At 53.0% G+C, this 21,770-nt stretch overlaps 3 long non-coding RNA genes and 3 gene segments (V, D, J or C); 3 read left to right on the top strand and 3 right to left on the bottom strand.

Moving 5' to 3' along the window:
- LOC123584378 overlaps positions 1 to 21,770 on the bottom strand; it is a 208,305-nt gene that overhangs the window by 170,841 nt on the left and 15,694 nt on the right.
- The window catches only part of LOC123584377, a 271,648-nt gene that overhangs the window by 86,714 nt on the left and 163,164 nt on the right, over positions 1 to 21,770 (bottom strand).
- Positions 1 to 21,770, bottom strand: part of LOC123584376 — a 105,004-nt gene that overhangs the window by 34,640 nt on the left and 48,594 nt on the right.
- LOC123584388 overlaps positions 1 to 21,770 on the top strand; it is a 180,578-nt gene that overhangs the window by 22,928 nt on the left and 135,880 nt on the right. The window lies entirely within an intron of this gene.
- Positions 1 to 21,770, top strand: part of LOC123584386 — a 92,625-nt gene that overhangs the window by 22,628 nt on the left and 48,227 nt on the right. The gene's annotated exons all lie outside the window — the stretch shown is intronic.
- On the top strand, positions 9,074 to 11,021 carry LOC123584387. Its single transcript, XR_006705386.1, has 3 exons — positions 9,074 to 9,194; positions 10,392 to 10,504; positions 10,739 to 11,021. It is a non-coding gene; the product is annotated as an uncharacterized LOC123584387 (long non-coding RNA).

The following is a 21,770-nucleotide window of genomic DNA, read 5'->3' on the forward strand; positions in this document are numbered from 1 at the left end:
GGCAGTGGGGGAGGAAGGTAGTGGCTTCCAGACAGGCCCTGTGGAGGGGACAGTCCCCAACGCCACTGCCCTTTGCCTTTGCCTGCCCATCCGGGAGATTCGGGCTGAGCTTCGCTGCTGTAAGTCATGCAGTAGATGCAGTCCTACCCCAACCTCCCCCCCGCCCCACCCGCGGTGACAATCCCTGCTGTCCTACAGCCAGTCTCCCAGGAAGGTCCACCCAGTGGGGGTGCCCCTGCTGGGAACAGAAGCCTGGACGTGGGCAGGGGCAGAGTGTGTTTAGGAAGGCCCAAGATGTGCAGGAGAGGGCCGGAGCTAAGGGGCCGTGTGGCTGGGAGCTGGATGAGGCCCTGGACAGCGTCCTTCCCCGGGAGCCTGGCGGGTACGGAGGGGAGTGCAGCTCTGGGCCCCTAGCAGGGCCTGGGCTGGGCTGGGTTAGGCTGGCTGCTCGGAGGGGCTTTCCCTGGAGGGCACTCACTGTGGGTGGGTTTCTAGCCTCCCGGCAACGACCAGAGCCCGCACCGCCCGTCTCCTGCGGGACAGGCCCCAGGAGCCCCCGCTGGCCCGTCCAGGATCAGGACCCATGTCCCTGAGGACGGCACGGGCTGTGAGGTGCCCCACTCCCTGAGAGCCTGTCCTGCCTCCAGCATCAGTGAGCTCCTACGCAGCCTAGTGTGGGCCTAGCTCCAGTGTCCACTCCTGCCAGCCCCGCAAGGGTCTCTGGGGGTCCTGCCCACTGGGAGTTTGCCCAGGGTAGACTCTGTCCTTCCTGCTCGGTTCCGCCGTGGTGTTGAGAGCAGGTCTGTTTCTGCCAGTGGGGATTGTGCGGCCACCTCAGAGCCCTTTGAAGCCCCCAGCTGCGGGTGGATGTTGTACCTGGACACAGGCCCACAGGCCGAGCTGGCTGCCGGTGGCTCAGGAGGCCTAGGGTCCCGCTCTGGCCCTCAGGAGCCGGGCTGGAGGGCCCTGCCCCTCTGGCCGGTTTTTGCCGCTGGGTCTGTCACTGTGGGCATAGTAGCTACTGTAGTAACACAGTAGAAAGTTCCCCATCAAAAAGCCCCCGAGCGCGGCGGAGGGGCCCCTTCCCTGCCAGAGCCCTAGGCGCCCAGCCGGGCGTGTCTGCACAGGTGTCCAGAGCTGCCCCATGTGGTGGGCAGCTGGCGTGGTCCGGCTGCCCTGTCTCCCCAGGGACACCTGCTGCAGGGGTGGGTGGAGACTGAGCTTCCACGGGCGTGGGCACAGGGGGTGTGGGTGGTGGCCCGGGGTGTGTGCCCACATCTGTGGCCCAGGCCACGGGGAGAGTGTCCACTTTGGGGATACTGTGTCTGCAGCGTGTCTCCAGGGTCGCTGGGGGCCTCCTGGTGAGGCCAGGTTTGGACGAGGCCAAGGGGACCACAGAGCATGGGATGGATGGACCAGCCAGACCGGTGGAGGGGCACGTGGGTCTAACCGTCCTCCCAGAAGAAACGTTTCCCAAATCAGGTTCAAACAGCTGTCCCTGAAGGGGGGAGTCCCGCCCACCTTCCCGGGTCCCACGGGGCAGGCCCCCAGTCTGCTTGGGGAACAGGTGCTGTGGGGTGACGTGGGGTTGGGGTGATGTGGGGTGTGGGGTGACGTGTCCGGGTAGCCCAGTGGCTATAGGGTGGGGCAGGGCCCGCTCACCAGGGCAACGCCTGTGCCGTCCCTGCCCAGACAGGCAGGTCTGGCTGAGGTTTGGGGTGGCTTCCGCTGGTGGGTTTCAGGGTCTGATGGAGTCAGCAGGCAGGGTCCTGGCGCGGCGTCCCGGAAGCCCTGTTCTTTCCTTTGTGCCTGCTGCGGGTGGGTTTGGGTTACAGGCTGCACTGCCCTGGTGACACCATATGCATGGTGATGTGGCCCCACTCAAAATCCGGGGGAAGGCGTCCCTGCTGCGCTGAGAGCAGGGCCACAGCTGGGACCCCCCGGGACGGGGTTTTGGATGGGTGCTGTAATGCTGTGGTAGCACAGCTACTCCCAGTACAGTAGTCACCACAGTGACACAGACCCGCCTCCAATCCTTCTTCCCGGGGGGCGCCGCGGGGCTGGAGGGGGAGGAGCCTGGGATGCCCAGGGCTGATCCGAGGGCGGAGGCGGAGCCCGGGGAGGCTCCTTGCCAGAACACGGCACTAGGCGGCCGCCCGGGCCACATGGTGGGGCGTTGTGAGGGGTCACTCTGGGGCCAGCGGGTGGTTCCCACCCGGGGAGGCTGGAGCGGACAGGGGTCAGTCCTGTTGCCGCTGAGCCTTGCACTCGGGATCTGAGTTGGCTCTGCCTCACCGGCCCCTCTCTGGCTGTCTCCCTTTGCCATCTGCCTGTGGACCCATCTACCTTAGAGCCACCTGGGATTGTGCCATCGTGGTGACGGGCCTCAGTGACCGGCCACTGCCGGAGCACCTGCTGTCCTCGGATGCGGTTTGGATTCCCCCTGGTTCTAGCAGGACCTGGGCACATGCAGGTGAGGAAGGGCAGGTGTGGGGAGGCCCAGGTGCAGAGGCCCAGGGGAGGCCTAATCCTGGTTTAAGTCTTAGTGCAATGAGCTGGACGGAATTTGCCCTCCTCGAGGGCCCTTCATGTTAGCATGAAAACGGGCCTGCGTTGCTCTTTTTGGGCTCTTTGGAGCGTGATTCACTTACAGAGTCCAGGAGCAGGTCTGCGTGGCAGTGACCACGTCTGTGGAAGTCTGAAGCCCCGTCCGCGAAGCCATCCGGGCCGGGGATGTCGGGTCTCTGGACGGCTCCCACCGCGGCGTCCGCCTGCTGAGCCGTCTGGCTAAGCTTCATTGCTGGGAAAGGAAACGTGACGCCTGTTCTGCGCTAACAAGTGCATTCTGCTGGGTCGTCCCCCGCGTGAGCTGCTGCGACACCCTAAGTGGGCGAGTCCACACCCGCACCTGGCGCCTGCCCCACCCGAGCCACAGGAACAGCAGTCACCTGGGGGAGCAGGGGTGTGGACGTGCCCTCCGCCGACCACTGAGCCTCCAGTGTCCCAGGTCCCCTCCTGGGGCCGGAGAGGGCAGGGCCGTGGCCCCAGGAGGCCTGGCAGCTTTGCGGGGGTGGGGCGCACATTCGTACGGCGGATGAAGGATGCTGGGGCGGGGCACGTGGTCGTGGGCCGAGTGCTCGCTGTGGCTGCAGGCTGCAGCCCGGTGCCTGTCTTCACGTGGTCCTCAGCGCCCACCCCGCGGGGCTGTTATTACTGTTATGACTATGCCCCTGTGCGGCGGGCGTGCTGAGGCCCAGGCCTCCACCCTGCTCCCTGCTGGTAGAGGTCGCTGGGCTGAGAAGGAGGGGACGGGGCTGGGTGGCATCTGGCCAGATGCACGTGTTCAGGGGCCGCGTGGATGGTGCAGTTTGAGGTCCACCCTGGTCCGTGAACCCCGGGCTGGTGGCCAGTGCCCATCGGTTCCCCACTGGGACCACCACGGGGTCTGGGAGAGTGGCCTCTCCCCTCATGTCCTCCAGGCCACTTCTGGAGCCACGGCAGACAGCGTCGTGGGATGGCAGCTCTCCCGGCATCCGAGTAGCCCCTCTGCCTGACATCTAGGCCCCAGGGTTAGGGCGGGCTTTCCTGTGGGGCTGTAGCCTGACGAGGGAGCCCCTGGCCGTCCCTGGCCCATGTCCAGCCACAGCAGCCACAGTGCTGGGCCCCAGAGACCAGGGTGCCCATACTCCTCCTAATTTTGAGGAGTGGTCTTGGGGGAGTGAGGGGGACAAAGTTGGGGAGCCCCTTCTGGAACGTTCCTCCTCCCCAGCTCCTCCCCCGCGCCCCTGGGACTCTCACCTCTTGGAGCCATGGTGGTGCCGGGTAAGCATTTCTGGAAACGTCCATCTCTGAGCTTTAGAAACCATTTGTGGATTTTAAGGGCTTTGATCCCCAGGAAAGGTGGAGAAATAAGTCAGCCAGGCCAAGTGCTGAGGACAGACGAGCCTGCGGGCGCAGAAGCCTCTCCTGCAGCCTCCTCGCTGTGAAACACGCGTTCTTGTGTGCAAGAACACATCCGACGACCGAGCAGGCACACGTGCCCTCTTCCACTCGCACACAGCCGCGTCCGTGGTGCTGTCCTCAGGAAGCGGCAGGACGTAGTTGGAAGGAGAAAGCGCGCATCCGTGCCTGGTCCGTGGGTCGCCCACAGGAAGCCTGCTCGCCCCAGACCTGCAAGGGTCCCAGCCTCCCTGGCTGCCGGTGGGCAGCCCTGTGGGGTGAAGGGTGGTTAGGGGCTTTGGCTGCCTCCTGCGTCCCTGCGCTGAGGGGTCCTGGGCGCCCCTGTGGTTTCGTCCTGGTGGTCTATGTTCCGCTGTGTCCAGGAGCTTGGGCCGGGGCTTCGAGGACATTCTGCAGCTGGGCCCTCCCAAAGAGCCGGCAGTGACCGGGGGCTGCTGAGGGGGCAAAGGTTAGGCTCGCTGCTGCTCTGCCCTCGGCAGAGACCAGTCAGACCCCTCCCCAGCAGAGCAGACTGCACTGGGCCTTGGCCTGAGGTGGGGGGTGGGGGGTGGCTGCTGCCCCAGCTCCCTTCTCGGTGCGACAAACCGTCCGAGGCCTGTCTCTCTTGGGTCACATCACAACTTGCATCTGCTCTCCTGGCCTCTGTGTTCATGTGGGGGCTGGGGACGGTGCCGCTTGGTGCCAGCCTCCCTCAGGCAGTCCTTGAAGGGCCCCTCTGCCAAATACACGTGTCCTTTCCCAACTCCGGCCTCCCCGGGAGTGCTGGCCCCTCACCCTCGCCAGGCTAGGCGCTCAGGAGCACAGCCCGCGTCGCCGGCTCCGGCTCCGGGAGCACAGGCTCCAGGACGTGATGCAGGGCCCCCTGGTCTAGGGGAGCACTCACTCTGGTTCTCGTCGCTTCACCAGGGCGGACAAAACACTTTGTCCTGCACCTCCCTCCGCACCAGTTACAAGCCCCGTGCCTGCCAGTGGTTCGGGCCCAGGGCTCTTCGTCATCCCCAGCTGGGCAGGGGCCCAGGCAAGGCTCAGTGACAGATGCCTGCCTGCCGTTGGGAAGGACACGGCTTCCTCAGTGCCCCCAGGATGTCAGCTCGACTCTCTGGATCTTCGCTTTGCCCCCAAGGGCGTGGTGGAAATGTGTCTAGTCCTGAGAGGGGGAGCCCGGCCCCGAGAGGGGTGCTCTGATCCCAGGAAGCAGTGTCTGGCCCAAAGAAAAGGATCCAGAAGCATCCAGGGCCACACCCTGCACGTCGCTTGGCTGAGGGCCCCTCCTTGTGTCCTCAGAGCTGGAGGGGTGGTGTCCTCTCTCTCCCGTAAGGATGTTGTGATGACATTTAGGGCTTTGATAATAATCCAGGAGAGCCTCCCCATCTCGTGACCTTAACTAAATTCATCTGCACAGACCCCTTCTCCATATAAGGTGACAGTCACAAGCTCTGGGAATAAGGACCTGGATATTTTTGGGGGGCCACTTGTGAACCCTTCACTCCACCCACTCAATGGGCATTTATGGAACACTGACTGGAAGCCAGACCCGCCTTCTGGGACACGCCAGTGATTGGTGGATTCCAGAAGCTTCTGCTGCTTCAAGTTTAGAACTTGAGCCCCAGGACTCACCAGGTATCACTTGGTAGACGACAGGCAGGTGACAGCCTCTGTCTTGCTCAGGCTTGATCTGCCAGGGCATCACAGCCCAGGGACAGCCCAGGGCTGATACAGTTCCCGGCTGCCTCTATCTGACCCTGGGTGGGTTCGAGGGCCTCTCCATCCCTCTGGGCCCCAGGTCCTTCCACCCCAGGGTCCCGGCCCCAACCCAGCCGGTCACCTGGGGATTTGGGTTTTGTGTCACCCCCTGGCTTGGGTCACCTGGTCCACCTGGCCTTCACACATCTCCTCCACCTGGGACAGAGGCACCCTCACCCTTCCTCTCTGAGCTGTCAGCCCTTCCCTGGGCTGTGATGCTAAGCCCCCCATGTCCAGGCCTGTGCAGGGAACTTTGCTGTCAGCGGGTCTAGGGACGTGCCCCGTGGGGCTGCAGGTGGCAGTGAGGACAAGGCGGGAGGCAGTGGGTGCAGGTGCCTGTGGGTCTGTGGCCGCCCTCTGCACCTGCATCCACTCCCCTGTCACCTCCATTTTTAGGGGGACAGGCAATGCAGGTGCGTGCTTGGAGCTTGGCCTTCCCTAAAGCCAAGCCCTAAGTTACACACCAGAATCTTCCGCACCACTGTGTGTGACAGACCTCAGACACTGTGGCCTGGGTCCGTTGATGACAACTTTCTTGTTCTGGCCCTGCTTAGCCCTTCAGCCTTGTGGGGTCCCAGCTTTTGGCTGCCTGGGGTCAGTGGACCTGGCCTCCCAGCTGCAGAGATGCCACTGACCACCTTCACTTCCACAGTTAGCGAGCCCAGCCGCCCACCTGTCCCCACTCCGTGGGCACACCCACTTAGGTCATCCAGTAACTGGCATGGCTGCCGTCACACCCTGTCAGGTGAGACCCTCACCAGCCCTCCCTGGGGCCTGGGAGACGCAGGTGTGGGCTGGCCTCCTACATTGAGCTCTGTTGAGCTCGGTGGTTTCTCGGGACTGGTATTCTCCCCGTAGACCAGGCCTGCCCCGAGGTTGGGGTCCTGCAGACCCAGAGGGAGGACCCCTCAGAGCACCCCCCACCCCCAGACTGGGGCAGCTGCTTCCCTGGGCGAGGTCCCCAGCCTCAGACAAAGGACCCTGGGGAGCCCCGGGGGGACTGGTGCTGCATGGGCACCTTTTGGCCTTCCCCTGAGGAGTCCCTGGGCTCTCTAACATGGTGGGTCTTCAGGGAGCTGTGCTCGCCCAGCCCGCACGTCCTGACCGCACTTCCCCGGTCCCTGGGCCACACCTTTTCTAAGGGACGGCCCCGCCCCAGCTCTGTGCCTGTGGTGGGTCACCAGTGTGAGGACCCTTGTCTTGTCCACCCCCCCAACAGGCCTGGGCAGCCCTGCTGGGGCACCTGGCCCCCGTCTTTCCTGTTGGGAGACAGAGATGCAGCAGAGAGAGACCTGGAGCAGAGCATGGGTGGCTGCAGGGCTTATATTTTGGGGACCCACGGCGGGGAGCCCATAAGGGGGCCCACAGGAGGGAGCTTACAGGGGGGCCCATAGGAGGGAGCCCACAGGGGGGGCCCACAGGAGGGACCCCACAGGGGAACCCACAGGAGGGAGCTCACAAGGTGGGGGGCACAGGAGGGAGCTTACAGGGGGGCCCACAGGAGGGAGCCCACAGGGGGGCCCACAGGAGGGAGCTGGGGGGGGGAAGGGGGCCCACAGGAGGGAGCTCACAAGGGGGGGCACAGGAGGGAGCCTACAGGGGGGCCCATAGGAGGGAGCCCACAGGGGGGGCCCACAGGAGGGAGCTGGGGGGGGGGGAAGGGGGCCCACAGGAGGGCCCATAGGAGGGAGCCCACAGGAGGGAGCTTACAGGGGGGCCCATAGGAGGGAGCCCACAGGGGGGCCCACAGGAGGGAGCTACAGGGGGGCCCACAGGAGGGAGCCCACAGGAGGGAGCTGGGGGGGGGGCCCACAGGAGGGAGCTCACAGGAGGGCCCATAGGAGGGAGCCCACGGGGGGGGCCCACAGGAGGGACCCCACAGGGGACCCCACAGGAGGGAGCCCACAAGGGGGGCCCACAGGAGGGAGCTACAGGGGGGCCCACAGGAGGGAGCCCACAGGAGGGAGCTCACAAGGGGGGGGCACAGGAGGGAGCCTACAGGGGGGCCCATAGGAGGGAACCCACAGGAGGGAGCTCACAAGGTGGGGGGCACAGGAGGAGCTCACAGGGGGGCCCACAGGAGGGAGCCCGTGGGGAGGGGGGGCCCACAGGAGGGGGCCCATGGGGGGTCCCATAGGAGGGAGCTCACTGAGGGGCTCACAGGAGGGAACCCACGGGGGAGGGGCCCATAGCTGGGAGTCCATAGTGAGGAGCCCATGAGGGGGCCCATAAGAGGGAGCTCACAGGGGGAACCCACAGCAAGACCACATAGCAGGGGCCCACAGCGGGGAGCCCAAGGTGGAGGGGCCCAAAGGAGGGAACTCACAGAGGGGGCTCACAGTGGGGGCCCACAGCAGGGGGCCTACAGCAGGAGCCCACAGTGGGGACCCCACAGTGGGGTGTAGACGGCTTGTTGCCCAGAGCACCTCGGCGTGCATGAGTACGTGCATGAGTGCGTGCATGCCGTTCCAGCTCACAGTGAGTGAGCGGCTCCCTGGTGGCTTCTCGGCATCACAGGCCCAGGGGTGTGTCTGTTGGCTCCACAGTCAGCTTCGGCCACCCCCTTGCTGCCTGGGGGCCAGGACTCCAAGAGCATCCTGGCTGCAGGGCTCCCGACCCAGGGCCTCTTCTGAGCCCAGGCCCGTCACTCACGGCCATCCCATGTCGCTGTCCTGAGACCACCAGCCAAGGCACAACTGCCTCGCCTCAATCCAGCTACTGAGCCTGGGAGAGCCCCCACCCTTACAGATGTGCCGAGTACAGCGGCCCCGATACTGAGATGAAGGCCTTGGAGACCCAGGGCACTCAGCCTCGGGTGGAAGCTCAGGGACCTGGTTGTTTTGGCGGCGGTGGCTCCTGGGGGGGTCCGCCTCACCAGCCGCAGGGGGTAGAGACACCTGGGTGGTCCTGCTCTGTGGAGAAGACCTGAGCCTGGAGGCCTCGCCCTGTCCAGGGCCCTGGCTCCCCCACCTCCTGGCTGTCAGCCAAACTGCCCGCGGGGTTTAGTTTATTTGCTGTTCCCTGGTGTGGCTGCTGAATCAGGAAGGAGAGAGGGGCCAGCAATGCACTGGCTCACAGACCCTCGGCCTCTGTCCCTGGGCAAATAAGTGCACAAAGGAACCTTGAGGAACCCTTAGCACTTTTCCAAGTCCCTACGTGCAGGATTCCAGGCAGGCTTGCTTTTAGGAAACCTGCGTGTGTCACGTCCACACGGATGACGCGTGGGGGAAAGAACACGTGACATGTTCAGAATACAGAGAAGCAGCCAAAGGCCTTAAATAACTTAATGAGGTTTCCTTGTAACACAAAAGCCAATCGGATTTTTAATTGAGAAGTGATGTGTTCTTTTTCGGACACACGACTTTGCAGCCCGTCATTTGCTTACCTCCGTGTGCCAGCGGAACCGTCATTATTATCCTGTGAGCCGAAGCGGCACAAACGGGTTGTCAGAGCAGATGCTGGTCGGTTGCTGGGTCATGGGAGCTTCTGAGGTGAGTTTGCTTTTATTTCCAACATTATCTTGTTTGGGATGTAGCTCACCCAGCTACTGTGAGCTTGGGAAGGACTGGGTGTCCCAGCCACACACGGGGCGGGGGTCCTGCTTAATGCTCCTCCCACACACGCACTTCTTTCTTTAAAATATTTTTTTTTTATTTTATTTTTTTTATTTTTTATTTTATTTTTTATTTTTTCAACGTTTATTTATTTTTGGGACAGAGAGAGACAGAACATGAACGGGGGAGGGGCAGAGAGAGAGGGAGACACAGAATCGGAAACAGGCTCCAGGCTCTGAGCCATCAGCCCAGAGCCCGACGCGGGGCTCGAACTCACGGACCGCGAGATCGTGACCTGGCTGAAGTCGGACGCTTAACCGACTGCGCCACCCAGGCGCCCCTAAAATATTTTTTAAATTTAAAGTTTATTTATTTTTTTTGAGAGGGAGAGAGAGAGACACACATGAGAGAGAGCATGGGAGGGGCCGAGAGACAGGGAGAATCCCAAGTAGGCTCCACTCTGTCGGCACAGAGCACGATGTGGAACTCGAACTCACAACCATGAGATCATGACCTGAGCCGAGATCGAGTCAGATGCTTAACCCACTGAGACCCCCAGGGGCCCCCCACACGCTCACTTCTTTGGGGTTTCTGTCCTCCAGTAATGCCAGAAAGACTCGTGGGGAAGAAATAGCTGGGGCCAGAGGCTGTGGCCAGCCCGGTGGTGCTCATGGGGGGGTTTGCATCTCTACACACTGCTCTATGCATTGACACACTCACACACAGCATGCGTGTGCCACACTGGGTATTTTTGTGCATAAACGGGACACACACACACACACACACGTATGTGTGACTTGTTTTTCCCACGTAGGAGCGTCCCTTAGAGCTCCTTCAGTGCGGTGTCCCTGTGAGCAACAGCACATCTCTCTCACCCGTTCCTTTGAATGGTCCGTGCTATCAGGCTGGGTGTGGCATCGTTATTACTTGGACCATACGCACTGTTTTCATTTTCCGGCTGCTCTTGTGTATTTTACCATCCGCAGGACGTATTTGTATTACACTAAATATACAGGTTACCGAAACAGGATTGTCTGCCTCTGTGGTAGGAAGTTTTCCCACTGAGGATGATGAGGTGGTCCCTATTCATGCTTTCTGTGCCCCTGATCTACTGAACCCTTGCTGATCTCCCAGGACCTGTGAGAGGCTGGGCCCCCAGACCCACAGCCTGGCATCAGAAGGCAGCACAGCTAGGCTCTTTCCTCCCCCGTATATCAGCACCAGAGGGAAGACTCCTGGAAAAGAGGGTGAGTGGGACAGGAGCTGGGAATGGGGCCCCACAAGCAATTAGGGGCCAGGCTGAGACGCTCCATTTCCCCAGAGACGACCAGGGCTGGTGGGGGGAGCTGCTGGGGGCTCACTCTCATAGCAGCCTGTCTGGAGGCCCTTGTTGTCTCCAGGGGTTCAGGAGCTCAAAGCTGGCAGGGCAGCCGGGACACCATCCCGGGGGACTCCACCCCAGCCTGCCTCCCACCCTCCAGGCAACACCTGTCACAATAGGCTTGCCACAGTGGCAGGGATGCAAACGCGCCAGTGGAACAGACGCCCCGCCTGAACAGCACATGGTCCACAGCCTGCAAAAGTACCCCAGGCCTGACACTCAACTAGAGATGTAGTGGATGAAACCTCCAGGATGTGGTAAAACAGTGCCCATCATTCCAGCAATCAAGACACTCTAACTTGAGGAAAAAAACAGTCAAATGACAGCAACAGTCAGGTGAATTCCATGTTGCAATTATATGGCGATGTTTTAGAGCCGGAGAGACAACTGGTGGTCGCCAGAGTGGAGGTGGTGGTGGTGGGGGGGTGGGGGGAGGCGGGGACAGGTGACAGGGATGGAACAGGGTGGTGTAGGGAGGTGCTGAACCGCTGCGCTCACTCCTGAAACTAATGGGGCACTGTCCGTTAACTACACTTCAGTAAAACACACACACGAGATGCCTCAAAATTTAATCACAAATTTTATTGAAGCAAATGAAAAAACCCAGAAAATGGAAGCAAAGAAGTAGAATCTATAAAAAAGAATCAGAACTTACAGAACAGGAAAACACAGTCTGTGCTGGGCGGACACTAGAGCAGAGATGGAGTGCCCAGTCGGCGGACTTGGGGATGGGACAGTAGAAACGACAGAGAGGAACAGACTTCCCAGAGCAGCCTGGTGGGGACCTGAGGCAAGAACAGAGGTGTCACCCGGTAGCACTGGAGCCCCAGAAGGAGGGAGGGCAGTGGGCGGGAAGACTGAGGAAATAACGACTGAAAAGTTAACAAATATGGTGAAGGATACAAACTTCCAAAAAGCAAAACCGGATAAGCTCGAAGAACTCACGACAAGACGTTTCACAACGAAGCCTTTGCAAACCAGAGTCCAAGGAGTGGTCTCGAAAGCAGCGAGAGAGAAAGGACATGTCACCTGGGAAGGGTTTCCCATCTGAGGCCGTGGGGGCCACGAAGAGGCTGCACAGGCTTCCCAAGTGCTGGACATAGAAGGGCTGCTAGTTGTGGGCACCACATCCGGGGAACCCGGCCTCTGGGAGCAGAGGGAAGTAGGCATGTGCACGTGTGAAAAGACACTACAGGAATTGCTCGCAGACGTTTCCGTGAGGACCGGCTCTGTGACGTGTTATGTAGCGTTCCTCAGACAGTCGGCAGGTCAAACGAGAAAGACTCAAGGGGCTTCATGGAGGAGCAGTGGTGAGACCGGGGGTGTCCACACAACAGGCTTTCTTTTCCTCGAGTTTTACAAATCATATTTGACGATTGAAAGAGAAACCAAACGTTTAAGACAATGTTCTCCACGGGTGGGGAGGGTACAGGGACAGACGGAACGGGTGGTGACTGCTATGAAAAGTTCATGCAAAGACACACGTTTCGCTGTAAAGATTTGAAGGCACGTAAACGCAGATGGATCCTAAAATATGTTCAGGTGCCACAGGAAGGCCACAAGGGTGAACAGAGAAATGAAAACTGCAGGAACCAAGTAGAAAGCACATGTAAAGAGATTTAAGGCTAATGTGTCAATAATTACTTTCAATGCACGGTCAGACAGATCAACTAGAAGACAGGTTGGCAAAATGGATCAAAGAGGTGACCTGACTATATACTGCTTGTAGGAAACTCACATCAGGGAAGCCTGGGTGGCTCAGTCAGTTGAGTGTCTGACTCTTGATTTCGGCTCAGGTCATGATTCCAGGGTCATGGGATCGAACCCCGTGTCAGCCTCCGTGCTGAGCGTGGGGCCTGCTTGGGATTCTCTCTTTTCCTAGCTCTTTGCCCCTCCCATGCTCATGCTCTCTCTTTCTCTCAAATAAAAAAAAAAAAAAAACTCATTTCAAATTCAATGACAGATGGAGATAGAAAGTGGAGGGTTAGAGAAGGTGCATCACATGCTTGGTGAGTATGAGTCCCAGTGGCTGTATTAACATCTGAGAAAGTAGTCTTTGGAGCAGTAGAAGTTACAAGGGTGCAGAGTGACCCTGCTTAAGTCCTTAAGAGGACCCTGCAGAGTGACTCTTACCCGTCCACGGGAAGGCACAACACCCTAAAAGTGCAGCCTCAAAACTGATGAAACCACAATTTTATTATGATCAATAATAATATCAATGTTATTACCAAATTCTGGTTTAATTTTCTGCTTTTAAGGGACCGTGGAATGATGCCATTGAATTTTTATTTACTTACCTGCCATCAACATCCTTCTAAGGGATCTGCATCCCAATTCCCTGTGGTTTTTATGTTCACTGGCGCATTATGATTTTGTTCTCTGTCGAAGACACCACAGATCCCAATCCAGAAGTGGGGGTGGCAATGACAAAGTGTTTACCAATTTTTTCTTGTGTTTATGCAAGAAACAATTTGGAGGGGTGCCTGGGTGGCTCAGTTGGCTAAGCGTCTGACTTCAGCTCAGTCACGATCTTGTGGTTCATGATTTCGAGCCCCACGTCAGGCTCTGTGCTGACAGCTCAGAGCCTGGAGCCTGCTTCATTCTGTGTCTCCCTCTCTCTCTCTGCTCCTCCCCTGCTTGCACTCCGTCTCTCTCTGTCTCTCAAAAATGAACAAATGTTAAAAAAAAGAAACAGAAACAACTTGGAGAGGTGTATTTTTTTACCTGTCTTTGGATTCCTTCTCTCCTACACATGGTCTGGTGGCTTCTAGGGTTGACCTTCTGGCAGTCTCCTGTCTTGTGCACAAGGAGGATGGAGGCTGGTGTCTGAGGTTAGAACAGAGAGGCCTACGATGTGGAGGAAACATCTGTTGGGGATGTGAGGGGGACCACGTGTTTGCGAAGGAAGGCCTGGCCACTGGCATCACCTGCCAGAGGGTACCTCCTTGGATGAAGCCCGGTGACATTGGGTGTCTTGGTTCAGTGCTATTGTGATGACAGAGGATGGCAGAGATGGTGTCACTGGGAAGGGTGGAAATTCATGCGACAGGTCAGCATGAGTTCCAGCAGGGGACTTGGAGGGGATGCGTGGGGTTGGGTACAACCAGTCTGCTGTGTGCTTGTCTGGCAAGGGACATGTGCACCCTATGTTTATAGCAGCACTATCGACAATAGCCAAAGTATGGAAAGAGCCCAGATGTCCATCAACAGATGAATGGATAAAGAAGATGTGGTGTATATATATACAATGGAGTATTACTAGGCAATCAAAAAGAACAAAATCTTGTCATTCGCAACTATGTGGATGGAACTGGAGGGTATTGTGCTAAGTGAATTTAGTCAGAGAAAGACAAATATCCTGTGACTTCACTCATACGAGGACTTTAAGATACAAAACAGATGAAACATAATGGAAGCAAATATAATATAAAAATAGGGAGGGAGACAAAAACATAGGAGACTCTTAAATATGGAGAACAACAGAGGGTTGCTAGAGGGATTGTGGGAGGGGGGATGGGCTAAATGGGTAGGGGGCCTTAAGGAATCTACTCCTGAAATCAGTAGTGCACCATATGTTAACTAACTTGGATATAGATTTAAAAAGCAAAATAAAATTTGAAAATAAAAAAAAAAATAAAAAAGAATTGAAGGGAGGGATGAAGAGTTTCCCAGACAAACAAAGCTACAGAAGCTCATCACCACTAAAATAGTCCTGCAAGAAATTTTAAAAGGACTTCTTTAAGCTGAAAAGGAAGAGTGCTAGTTAGTAATAACAAAACATATGAAAGTATAAATCTCACAGGTAAAGAAAAATATATATTAAAGGTAGTGGGATAATCACTTATAAAGCTAGTAGGAAGTTTGAAAGATGAAAGTCACAAAAATAACCCTAACTGCATAATTACTGAGGGGACACACAAAATCAAAAGATGTAAAATGTAACATCAAAAACATAAAACATCGGGGCGTGGGTGGCTGGCCCAGTCAGCTGGGCATCCAACCTCAGCTCAGGTCATGATCTCACAGTTGGTGAGTTCTGTGCTGACCATGCAGAGCCTGCTTGGGATTCTCTTTCTCTCCCTCTTTCTCCACCCCTCCCCTGCTCATGCTCGCTTGCTCTGCCTCTCTGAAAATAAATAAACTTTTTTTTTAATATTTATTTATTTTTGAGACAGAGAGAGACAGAGCATGAACAGGGGAGGGGCAGAGAGAGAGGGAGACACAGAATCTGAAACGGGCTCCAGGCTCTGAGCTGTCAGCACAGAGCCTGACGCGGGGCTCGAACTCGCGGACCGTGAGATCATGACCTGAGCCGAAGTCGGCCGCCTAACCGACTGAGCCACCCAGGCGCCCCAAACAAACATTTTTTAAACACATAAAACATGGGAGAATAAAAATATAGACTTAGAATGTGTTCAAGCTTAACCTTGTTATCAACATAAAATAGACTTATAAATACAGCTTTCATATGTAAGCCTCAGGGTAACCACAAAGCAAAAACCTGTAGTAGATACACAAAAAGCAAAGAAAGGGAATCTAAACATAACACTAAAGCAAGTCAACAAGCCACAAGGGAAGGGAGAAAGATAAGATGAAATGAAAAGAGAAGAACTACAAAAACGACCAGAAAACAACGAACAAGATGGCAATAAGGACAAGTCTATCAATAATCACTTTACAGGTAGATGGACGACTCTGTATTTCCGAGGTGACAGTTTTCTTCAGACTGCTCTTAGCTCTGCTAGGTAGAAACCAGACACCAGCAGTGGAGGGAACACCCTGAGGTGGAGCCCTAAGTCTTTGAGGGGACAGACAGAGAGGAGCTGCAGGTGAGAATACACGAGCTGCACATTAACACCCCAGGGTCAACATCGTGACCTTGTTGCTCCCAAGACCTGGAGGCTGACAAAGAGCCACAGGTGCAGAGCTTGTGATGTCCTCCTCCACCCCCACCCTAGGGTAACCCTTAGATTCATCACAATGCATTTGCTTTGTGGGACAGCCCCTTCCCATGGAGAAAGCCTGCCCTGAGGTTCCCTACAAACCTTGTAGGGTCAAAAACTCCCCCTCCCAACCTGTGGAGTGATTGGAAGCATCTCCATTAAAGACCACCCCTCTGTCCACCCCAGCCCCTCCCAGCCCAGAGAGACCCATATCCAACCCAAAGTAACCTGGGACCAATCTGCACCTTGAGAATGCACTTTCCAATTAATAAACTGCTTTGCACTTGCTGCTTTCCTCCTGGCCGTCTTTATTTGAGCTCAGATCCCCATGTAAGGAATCCAAGGACCCAGATCTCCATCCACAAAACACTGACTACCACACCAGTAACAGCTCCAATGTGGTCAAAACCAAAATCCCAAAAGAATTTTAACTGTATGGAAATTGAAAGGCCAGTTCTAAAATTTATAGGAAAGTGTACATAGCTTAGACTCTTTGGGACAATCCTGAAGAATGTCGGGTTAATCGTGCAGATGGATTCTGGAACATACCGAGAGCATGTGGTATGAAGACTGGTGTTGGCAAGAGGCAGACACAGAGTTTGTTTTTCTTTTGCTGTGTTTAAAATTTTTTAAGTAGGCTTCATGCCCAGCATGGAGCCCAATGTGGGGCTTGAACTCACAACCTTGAGATCAAATCCTGAGCTGAGATCAAGAGTCAGGTGCTCAACCAACTGAGCCACCCAGGCACCTGTCTTTTGCTGCTTTTGAGTCTCTCTTTAACTTTTGACATTTTATTTATAATGTGTCTTGGTGTGGACCTCTCTTGGTTCATCCTATTGAAGATCTCTGTGCTTTCTGGACCTGGATGTCTATTTCCTTCCTTAGATTAGGGAGGTTTCTAGCCAATATTCCTTCAGAGAAGTTATTGGCCCCTTACTCTTTCTCTTTTTCCTTCTAGAACCCCTAAAATGGGTGTTAGTCTGCTTGATATTGTTCCTATCTTCATTCTTTCAAATTCCTTTTTTTTTTTTTGCTTCTGTTTGAGTGAGTTCCACTGCCTTGCCTCTGGTATCTACTGTTCCTCCTCGTCTTCTGTTGAACCCACTAGTGTATTTTTCCGTCCAGTTACTGTATTCCTCACTCTGTGACTTCTGTTTGGTATTTCCTACATTTTCCCATCTCTTTGTTGAAGTTCTCCCTGTGTCCATCCATCCTTCTTCCTGGTTCAAAATCTTTATGACCATAACTTTGAACTCTGTCAGGTAAATTACTTATCTGTTTCATTAAGGTTTTTTTTTCTTGAGGTTTTATCTTGTTATTTCATTTGTAAAATATTCCTCTGTTTTGTTTTGTTTTGTTTTTTTGTTTTGTTTTTGCTTGACTCTCTGTGTTGTTATTATATATCAGAGAAAACAGCCATCTCTCCCACTATCCAAGGAGTGGCCTCATGTAGGAGAAGAAACTTATCTTTAAATTCTGCCCACCTCTTGGTTGCTTCTTCAGCCTTTGTGATAGTCCAAGCAGTCAGATTTATTCTTGGTAGTCACCAGTTGCTGATGATAACTTGAGACCTGTGAGTGCTCCCAGGACAAGACCTCAGTCAGCACCTAGTTTCAGGCTGAATGGAATCCAGGCACTCAGGCAAACAGCTTTTGAACTTTGTAAATACATACTGTCCTGTGGGACTACAATTGTACACCCTGCTGTTCTCCAGACTACTGTCCCCTGGATGACGGTACAGATGTGGAGCTCCAGATGAGTGTATAAGCTCCCTTCTAAGAGATACTGGTGAGAGCTGTAGGTAGCCTCCAGACATGTGGGGGTCCTGAAGCCTGGTCCTCACACTGAGGCTTCCGGACAAGTAGATAGATCTCTTGCACAGAGAGACTTGGGGTGTGTTTCAATCTGCTGTCTGTGTGGTGCCCTGGTGTGGTAATATGCCAAGACTGTTCTCATTGTTATGGTCCCAAGGGACCCAGGAATGCAAACCCTCTGGCTTCTTGTGCTCATGGGGTGTCCCCTGTGCTGCTGCTCCAAACATTGGGGACTAGACATAGGTAAAGGTTCCCCTCCAGGAGCTCCCGGAACTGTGGAGCGTGGCAGAGGGAGGGTGTGTGCACCCATTGGCTTGTGCAAGGTGCAGAGAGCACACAAGGGACTCAAAGGGACTTCCTTCATGCCTCTGTCCCGGGAGAGAATCCCCACAGGGCCCTGTCCCATCACCAGGTGCCTTAAAATTAGCAAATGAATCTCCTACACGTGTTTTGGACACTTTCCAGGTTGCTGGTTCTGTTCTGCACTTGGGGACAAGTGAGTCTATGCACCAAATACTTGCTAAGATTTGGAGAAACTGGGTCTCTCATACACTGCTAGTAGGGATGCAAACTGGTGCAGCCACTCTGGGAAATAGTTATTTTTTATTATTTATTTATTTATTTATTTATTTATAAAACAAAACAGGCCATTATCGTTTGACCCAGCATCCAGCTCACCGGCATTAATTCCAGAGAAAGGAAAACTTATGCCCATAAAAAACCTATACACTAATGTCCACAATAGCTTTGTTTGTAATAGTATCAAACTGGAAACAACCAGGATGTTGTTCATTGGGTGAAGGGTTAAGGATGCCCCAGTGTATCACACAGTGGAACACAACTCAGAAATAAATAGAACTTCTGGTTCATGCAGCAGGCTGGATGGATCTTGAGCACATTATGGTGAGCAAAGAGAAACAGTCCCCAAGTGTGAAATACTATATGAGTCAGCTTACATAACATTTTTGAAATCACAAAATTATGTGTATGGAGAACAGATTAGTGGTTACTAAGGGTTAGGAGTGGTGGTGGGTGGTGGGAGAGGGGGCAGATGTGACTTTAGAAGGATAGCATGAGGGGTGCCTGGGTGGCTCAGTCGCTTAAGTGTCCGACTTCGGCCCAGGTCATGATCTCACAGTTTGTGAATTCGAGCCCCGTGTCAGGCTCTGTGCTGACAGCTTGGAACCTGGAGCCTGCTTCGGATTCTGTGTCTCCCTCTCTCCCTCTGCACCTCCCCAGCTCATGCTCGCACTCTGTGTCTGTCAAAAATAAATAAACTTAAAAAAAATAAAAAAAAAGAAGGATAGCATGAGGGGGATCTTCCTGGTGATGATCTCCTGCACCTTGTCTGAGGTGGTGGCTACAAAAATCTACACATGTGTAAACATGACATAGAAACACACACACACACACACACACACACACGAATAAATCATAACATTACTCAAATTTTCAGTCATGAGATTACTCTGAGAGACTTGGGAGTTATCAACTGATCCTCACTTCAGTAGACCCTAGTGCCTCAAAGTTTACAATAAATGTTATCACTTTACTCTCCAGGTTGCTTAAACTTTGCTAAGAATTTAAAGTGAATACGAAGTATAAGTGAATAGGGATATTCTCAGAAGTAACAAATTATTATACCTTGCCTACTCCCAGAAGGAATTACTCAAATATAATAAATATTCCTTGAAATTGAATGGAACTCATTTTGGATTGGCTTTTAGAAAATAATATGAGCTAATATAAATTTAAAATAAACTCAAAGATTTCAAGAACAAAAAAACTTGCTGTTTAAGCTATAAAAAACACTGGTTCTTGAAGAAAAATTATGCTTGCTCAACCTTAACTTGGAAAGAAAAGAAATGACTTACTTATGATTTAAACTAATCACTTAGCTTACCAGGTACAAGATAAGAAGTGGGAGAATGGAACAGAACTGTATTTTTAACAACTTAAATTAGTTACAAATAAGTTTTATAATTTTACAGAAAAACATGAACACAATAATCCTACTCAGGATGAGTCTTTCGGAAAGTTGAGCTAGTTGAATGGCTCTGGTTTAGGAAGAGACCTCAGCCTTCTTGATTTTAATACATCATAAAAATAGTATTAAAGTCCTTTTGGGGCTCATTGAGGTGCTTGGATTTATAGATTCATGTCATATCAGTTTGGGAAATTTTTGGCTATTATTTCTTCAAATATTGCCCTGCCCCTTTTTCTCACTCTTCTCCTTCCATAATGCACATGTTGTTTCTTTTGAAGGTGTCCACAAGTCCTTAGGCACTGCTTACTTTGCTGATCCACGGACTTGATGATGTCAATGATCTTATCTTCAAGTTCATGGATTCTTTTTTCTGTCTGTTCAAATCCACTCTTGAACACTTCTAGTAATTCTTCATTTCTGTTATGGTATTTTTCCGCTCCAGAATTTGATTTCTTTTTACCATCTCTCTCTCTTTTCTTGATTTCTCCTTTCATTCACACGTTGTTCTCCTGTTTCCTGTAGTTCTTTGTTTATGTTTTTCTCTTGTTCGTGGATTATATTTAAGTTGTTTTAAAGTCTCTATATGGGAAGTAAACCAATATTTGGACTTTCTTAAAGACAGTTGGCCAATTTATTTTCTCCTGTGAGTGGGCTATCCTCTTCTCTTTCTTTACATACCTTGTGATTTTTTTTTGTCTTTGAAAGCCAGACTGAATATTATAATATGGTAATTCTGGAAATCAGATTCTTTGCCTTCCCTTTGGTTTTCTTTTTTCCCCTTTGGATTGCTGAAGGATGTAGTAGTCCATCTGTCTAGTGAGTTTTCCAAGCTATCATTATTATTATTATTAATTTGCAAAGACCATATTCCTTGTCATGTGTGGTAGCTGAAGTTTCTGTTTCTTTAGCTCATGGTACACATGCCAGGAGCTAAACAAACATTTGAAAAAAAAAAAAAAACAACCATAAAAAGAGACTGATGAAATAAAGAAACATATCCCCAAACATCTCTCTCTCCCTTTGCAGATTGGCTCTTTCTTGGGTTCTCCAACACTTAGCTGGTGAATCTGCCACTGAATCTAAGGATTAGCCCAAGGTGAAAACTTGGCATCTTGTCAGGACTTTTCTGAGCATGCATTTTGCTTTGGTCATTTATGCAGCTTTCAAAATTCCCTCATATACATGGGTGCCTTTTAATGGGTGCTTTTGAATGTCCTAATTCCCCAAAGACTCTCCCCAGATTTTCTTCCTATACCTTAGACAGTCTATTGTATGTTTTGACCATATCTTTTCTCCAGGCATCTGCAAGTCATTGGTTGTCTTGCAGTGTTTTCAAGTAATGCCCACTGCTTTTAGAGCCCGAGTTTGTGTCAGGTGAAACAGAAATAAGCTCTCCACGTCTGTCCTTCCTGTGGCTCCAGATGCATTAGAACAGGCAGAATATGCTTTGTTCTGTTCTTTCTGGAATCAGGGGCCAGGGACTCACACTGGGAACATGGATCACTCTTACTTCAAAATTGCTGTTATGCTGGTATGGGCAAGTAGAAACACTACAAAGCTTTACTTCTGTTTCTGAGTTTCCTTATATTCGATTCAGTGTTTTCCTGGGTGCTTCAAATCTTTGACAGTTTTCAAGTCTGACAATGGTAGTTCTGACCGTTTCTGCTTGCTTTTTTGATGTTTTTGTAGGAGAATGAGAGCTTACTCTACTATTCTGTAACTGTCATTCACTCTCAGTGACTCACTTTGAACAAATAGAGACTGGAAAGGGAAACTCGTAACACTATTAGACTCATACTATCTATAGAAGAAGAGGTGAGAAAGTGGAAGGTGAGTGAGCAGAGACAGAAACAATGGCCCAGTTTCACTCAGTTACTTTGGTATATGGTAAGATGATCTCGTGTTCTAGGGAAAATAAGATTTCTGTTATCTGGAAGATCACAAGACACACACATTAAAAAGAGGTGATTTTTCCTCGGCTTAATAGACGTGTTCCAGGAGTCTTTGTTTAGCATCCGACCCCAGACCTCCACATCCCAAGTGTGCTGTTTCTGTGACTCTGGGAATTCTACTTTAATTTTTTTTAAAGCTTTATTTATTTTTGAGAGAGAGAGAGAGAGAGAGAGAGAGAGAGAGAGAGAGAGAGCATGAGCAGGGGAGAAACAGAGAGACAGGGAGACACAGAATCTGAAGCAGGCTCCAGGCTCTGAGCTGTTGGCACAGAGCCTGATACGGGGCTCAAACCCACGAACTGTGAGATCATGACCTGAGCCGAAGTCGGACACCTAACCTGACCGAGCCACCCAGGTGCCTCTGGGAATTCTAGTTTAAAAGAATCACAGATTAATGGTTGTCAGGGACTGGGAGGAGGAGGGAATGGGGAGTTAA

The sequence above is a fragment of the Leopardus geoffroyi genome, chromosome B3 (assembly GCF_018350155.1).
Source record: "Leopardus geoffroyi isolate Oge1 chromosome B3, O.geoffroyi_Oge1_pat1.0, whole genome shotgun sequence".
Lineage (NCBI taxonomy): Eukaryota > Metazoa > Chordata > Mammalia > Carnivora > Felidae > Leopardus > Leopardus geoffroyi.